This window comes from Stegastes partitus, unplaced genomic scaffold, assembly GCF_000690725.1.
Source record: "Stegastes partitus isolate 25-593 unplaced genomic scaffold, Stegastes_partitus-1.0.2 Scaffold1821, whole genome shotgun sequence".
NCBI lineage: Eukaryota > Metazoa > Chordata > Actinopteri > Pomacentridae > Stegastes > Stegastes partitus.
In genome coordinates, this window is record NW_007579552.1 from 69181 (window position 1) to 75607 (window position 6427).

The 6427-nt window shown below is 41.4% G+C and overlaps 1 protein-coding gene across 5 annotated transcripts in view; it reads left to right on the forward strand.

The window, feature by feature from the left end:
• The window catches only part of raph1a (Ras association (RalGDS/AF-6) and pleckstrin homology domains 1a), an 83069-nt gene that overhangs the window by 23519 nt on the left and 53123 nt on the right, over positions 1-6427 (forward strand). For all 5 annotated transcript variants that reach the window (XM_008302477.1, XM_008302481.1, XM_008302479.1 and 2 more), the window contains exon 2: positions 4701-4743. The gene's annotated coding sequence lies outside the window, so the exon portion shown is untranslated. The remainder of the gene's footprint in view (positions 1-4700; positions 4744-6427) is intronic.

Consider the following 6427-nt stretch of genomic DNA (forward strand, 5'->3'; position numbering starts at 1 on the left):
GAAGACATTTCCTGGTTGTGGACAGAAGTTCAGAATAAACTGGAGGGAGACTCAGTAATGAGGCAATAATGTTGGAAACCAACCAGTTCTTTAACGGCTTGCAGGTTGAACCGGCTTTGAACCAGAACTCGTTCCTAATTCATGCTCGTAGAAAGGAGTCGATGCTTCGCTGCTGTTATCAGACGTTGGGGTGTTTCATATCTGGATCCTTTGGGTGGAGACCTGGCTGCAGCCGATGTGGACTCTGAGTCATCAGTGTTGCATTAGGAACTAAGCAGCCTCGATGTTATTTCAATGAAACGTCTCCAAGTTCTCCAGTTCTCCTCATCATCGCGGCGTTATGCAAACTATAAACCGCACAGCCCTCTTAAATAAGTCTCATTATGAGCGCAGTAACGAAGAGGTAGAGCCTTTGTTTCGGATGGAGAATTTAAAGCCTCTGTTTTGGCAGAGCGTGGAGTTTCATAATGCTCCTTAATGTGGCCTGCTTGGCAACGCAGAAGTCATCAATCTGCCGGGAAACAGCAGCACAGCTCCACATTCCTCAACAAACACACGAGTTTCAACAATAAACAGATATTTACCAAAACCAGAGGAGCAAGATCAGGAAGGAAAGGTCACCTGGGAAGAGTGTGATGAAAATCTGAAATATTTCTCATGATGTGTTTTGTTTGCTTCGTCAGAAATAAAGCGATTAAAGCTGAAAGAACTTGCCAAGAATCAGGAAAACAATCCGCTGCACTTTGAATATAAGTTATTTGTGTGATTTATAAGCAAAAATGTTAACAAAAAAAACAAAAAACCGTCTGGTTCCAACATCGTCAACATGCTAATCTTTAGTTTTTATCTGTTTTATGTTATGCGTTTAGAAATGTTGGTATTTTGGACTATTTGTCCCTAGTTTCTTACATTTAGACCAAAGATCTGTTGGGTTAAGGAGAGTAAATAATGAAAATCATTTGTTGTCGCCCTCCAGATGCAATCAGTCGATCTGTTTTGGGATCTCAAAGACCAACAAAGTGGTAAAATGATCCAACAACAGACAACAGAGCTCCACGGTGACATTTGGAAACTCTTGAATGAGTGATGTTGATTATAAGAAACCACCACAACAGAGCGATATTTATAGTCCTCAGAATTCATTATTAAACCGCAGTCGGAGCTGATCAGAGCGGCAGAGCCTTCAGAGGTATTTACAGAGAGCAGATGGTCAACCACAGCCTGTTATGAAAGAGCCTTATTAGCTGAGTCCTGCTAATACTTTCCTGTGAAGTAATCGATTGCAACACGGCGGGAACGGGAACTATTTTACATGACTCGTCACTTTTTAATTCCTCAAAGAAGATGGAAGTGTACCAACACCCAAGGGTCCGGCTGAGGTCGACCAACATTAATAACTCAGTGTTCTGATGCTGCCTTGGAGTCGGCCTTCGTTTGTCCTCTTGTCGCTATGGCAACTGTGTCATGAATTGACTAAATAGTGAACTGCAGTTTGCTGCTTTCAGTGTCTGAATTCTGCATGAAATGTGAAAATGTTGATAAAATCTTGACGTAGTTTCCAGGTCTGGAAGAGAAACTTTAAACCTGCACTATTTCTAACAGCCAGCAGGGGGCGACTCTTCTGGCTGATTCCATAGAAATCTATGAGAAAACGAGCGACTTCTTACTTGATTTATCCCCTCAGTGAACATTTTCCTAATGAGTTCATGGTCTTGGTCACTAGTTTTGAGTCTCCTTTAATACAGCAGGATGTTTATTTAGTAAATGATGGTCTCATTTAGGGATAAATAAGAAGGTTTGGGATTTTCAAGTTGCCTCTGACTGGGTTTCATCATGTTCAGGTTAAAAAAAATCCAGAAAGTGTACAGCTAAATTCCAAACTTCACAAACATAATCCACAAACTGAATAAAGTTTTACACTTTCAAGTTACAATACAAAATGTTTAGTCACAGAAACAAAAAACCTCAAAATGCATTTAACCAAACACAGCTAATGTAGAAAGGCGATGGGTACGTCCTTATTTTATATACTAGGTGTCAATTGATCGGTATCTAGAGCCACCAGTAAACACTACTCCTGCTAACAGTCACACGGTGCAAAGCGCTGCATTTTACCGATGCCAATTTTCAGAAATCTCAGTTGCTCGTATCTTTAGTTGCTGCACTTACTTCTTCCCTGTTGCTGTTTGTTTCCAAAATCTCCTTCACTACATAAACAACACACCCAGAGTATCAACGTAACGCCCTGAAAACGTCAGATTCATGATCGTGTAATAAAACTATTTTAAAGGGGCACCAGCGCTGCATCCCGGGCTTAGAATCGCGCCACACAATCGTAATAAGTTTAAAGAAATACGAACGTTTTTTTTTCACCCCTGAGAACAAAATGATGAGTGAAGCTGTGCAGGAATATTAAGTCTTTATTTTCCACATTTTTTATGGAACTTTCACCTGTTTTGTGTACAAATTAAAAACAAAAAAAAACAAATTAAACAGAAAAACTGTTTATTTGACACTTATTTTGAAAGGTAATATCTTCTAGCTTTTAGATAAATATGTTTGTTATCAAGAGGCTAAAACACAACAAGGTTTTATATTGTTTATGTCTTCTTCATAACAATAAATTTACAAAAAAAATCAGTGTAATTGGCGCATAATTGTACTATCTCACAGTTTCCAGGGAATAAACATTGCTGGATCTCTCATGTTTACTTTGCCTGTTAATGTGAAGGAATTATAGTTTGATGTACACGTTTTCTGTAAAATTAAGTAAATTGTGGAGAATCTGTGAGGTTGACTCATATGTTTATTTACAGGACAAATACCAGTTGTTGGTTATTATGTTGACAATAACCTGATTTATATTCACAGTAAAAATAAATCTTGGTGTGAAAATTTAAAATATCAAAAACTTTGGCAGAAAACTTCATTGAAACGTTTCTATCTTCAACATTTATCCTTCAGTGTTGATTGGCCGTTACTCGTGACGTGTGGCCAATCAGACGCCGTTGTCGGGCGGATTTAAAACAACACATTTCTGTTTTAATTTATTTAATCAGGAATAAAAAAATAATAATGATACCAGCAACTAGAAAACAGGTGAAGTGGTGACGGTTGAATCTCGGTTTGTGTTGCATTTTTAATTTAACCCATCGTTGGAAAAGATTTGGGTCTTTTTGTTAGATACGGGACAGAAACGGATCTGCTCGTCACCCGACGGTTGCTGGTTGAATCCCTGAGCTGGTGTGGTTTTATCCTGACGAACCCGTGAGCAGGGAAGCGGTGCCGAGCAGATAACTGGGCGAGTGTTTGTCCAACAACAGCCTTGTTGTTGTTCAGCCTTCAGCTCGCGATCACATGAGAGCTGCTAATGATCTTAAGTTCGTCAGTGAAGGAGGGTTTGTGTGCTTGTGCCAGTGTTGATGTTTTCATGCATTTGTGCGGTTAGTTTATAGACTCACACTGAGCCATGTGACGGATGAGTAATGCTTCGACACATATTTGACTTTCACACATTGTGTATGAATTCTATTGAAGTTTCCACAGAGCGAGGCCCAGTGAGAGTCAGGCTTCTGGGAATAGAAAGCAGGACGAGGTCTGAGGCGGCTGCAGAGGAGAGCAGTGGGTCAGAGAAACCGCGGCAGCAACCTGAATGCCGTCGGTTATTTTTAGGTCACACACATCCAGCGGCTCAGCGTGAGGCAGACACACACCGCGGCCACCTGCTGACTCGGCGGTCGACAGCTGCCAGGTGTGCGTCGGGATGCGTTTTAGCCCACGGCGTCTATAGAACTACAAACATGGAGCCGACACCGACCCTGAGTGGTGGAGCCTGAAGCCCTCCTTCCCTCCCTCGTTGTTATCTGTGACCACCGTAGTGAGCTATGTAGGGCAAAGGCAGGTCTTGGTTGTTAATTACGTCTCTATCGGATGGATGGTGGTGAACCGACGGCATCTCAGTGATAAATTCATGTTATACTGAACGTATTTCCCTAAATTAATAAATGAAAATAACTTGGTTTTTACACATAAAGAAAAGATAAATCCTATATAAAATATGTTTTAACACGATGAAATGCATCTTGACACATTTCAAAATACGTCTTAACACAATTAAATGAGTCTTATCACGATAGAATAGTGTCAAAAATCCGTTGAAATGCTGTTTCTTTATACCAGTTCTTTCAGACGTCTGTGCTTTGTGAGCTTGTGTCTTAATTGTGTTTTCATAGGTGTTGTATTTTTGTTGTTGAAGCCACGTCAAAGGAGAATTACTGTCACGACTTGGGACAGACAATAAAGTTTATCTATCTATCCATCCATCCATCTGTCATCCATTCATCCATCTATCATCCATCTGTCATCCATCCATCTGTCATCCATCTATCTGTCATCTATCTATCATCTATCATCCATCCATCCATCCATCCATCCATCCATCCATCCATCCATCCATCCATCCATCCATCCATCCATCCATCCATCCATCCATCCCTCCCACTCATCCTCTCTGTCGTCCTCCTTCGACACAATGCATGATGGGACATGTTGGAGGACTGAACTTCTTTCCCGATGCATTGTGGGAAACTCTGAGCGACCAATTTGGGACTCAGCCCAGATGTTCTCGTACCGTCTGTGAGTCCGTCCAGAGGAGACCTGATCCTGAACTGTCCTCTGATTGCTGTTCTGTGTTTCTGCAGATTGAATCTTCCGCCGTGAGCTGTTGGACCGAGCAGACCAAAGGTAACACCTGAACCTCTCACATCTGTCTGGTTCTGTTTGGACATCTCCAGGTTTTATTTACACAATTAAAAAAAATTAGATTTAGATTGTACAGATTTTCTCTGTTTTGTTAAATTACACATAATTTCCAGTAAAATCACAGAAAAAGTGAAAGTTTACATGTTATAATAATAAAATAATATCCATGTTCGCTTACTGTTAAAATCAGCTAACACTATCATTATTTTGCAGATATTTGCTGTTATTTCCACCAGTTTTTACGTGTTTTGAACGTTTCCATCATGGTTTACATGATTTTCTGCCTCCTCTGCTGCTAGATGGTCAGTTTATGGACTGAGCCTCATGTTCTGCACACTTTGCCAAATTATCCACTAAAAGTTCCTTTTCACTGTGAACCATCGGACGTTCGCTGCTACTGAAGAAATCCTAAAACTGTGATGATTCTCAGGAAAGTTCTGCATTAAAACTGACAGTATTAGTGTGATTCCAGCTGATATTTTAAACCAGGAAACACTGTTTACTGTCTCAGCATCTCAGAACCTCCATCGTAGGCTAATAAAACTGGTTTTAATGAACTTTAACTGGCCTGGTCAGTCACATCCAGCCAGTTGGGTTGAACTCCATCCATTCGTTATTGGAACATCCCCGTGTCCACATACTTTTGGTCACTTTTCACCTTTCAAACTGCTTCTGACAGATATCACTGCTGCCATGCTTCTGTTCCTGCCATCTGCTGCTGCTGCTGTTCGTACGTCTTGTTCTAACAGACCACGTTGTGCACATTCCTCGTCGCTGTAATGTTATTTTCATCTGGTATCTGGAGGGTTTTATCCGACGTGCGGTTCAGGACGTCGTACGCTTGTTATTATCCCACCGTGTTCATAGTTGAGGCCAACCCAAAGTGCAGCAGCCTATATTTTCCTATTACCGTCCTAAACGTCACTTATTCGGTTTCAGTCTGTAAATATCAAACCAGTTGTAAAAAAAAAAAAAGGAACCCAGCGGACGGTTGGAAAGTTGTGTCGAGGTTTCCAAAATAAATGTTCTTGTGCTGGCTTTATGGTCGGCGTGTTTGCCTCCGAAGCGTCCCACATTCATCAGATATCGCTCGCTATTAATCACTCGCAGAGCGTTCGTGTTCTTTAAGCTTGTGTTTCATCCCCGTCGAGCTCTGCGGAAAACTAGACGTCTCTGTGGCGAGCGGCTCCAGCGTTTAGCCACGGCCGATCCCGGGTGTTGTAAGTCTGTGGTCGGTGCGGACTAATTCCTAAAGTCCGGTCCTCTTACAGACCAGGCTGCGGGGGTTTAAAGTCAACAGTCTTGATGTAATTTGTGTGTTTCCACTAGACTAAAGTTTCTTCACGGTCTCATTGAGCAGCTGCTTGTTAGCGTTGAGTATCAGAACCTCGCGGTCAGCTTTGGCCAACTAACCAAAGAGTTAGTTATTAGATTCTTAAGAAGCCACTTTAGCAGGTTTTAAAATGTACTGAGAAAATGATATTTGCTGTTCGATGCTGCTAAAGTTTCCAACAAAGTTTTACTTCAAACCAACCGTTGTTGAAACAGCAGCACGGGTCAGAGTTTAATTTCACAGTCAGGCTGGAACCAGTAGCTGTCTGAACCCCAGACAGGTTCAGTTTTCACCGCAATGTAAAGTCAGATGTAGAAAGATGTTCCACCATCA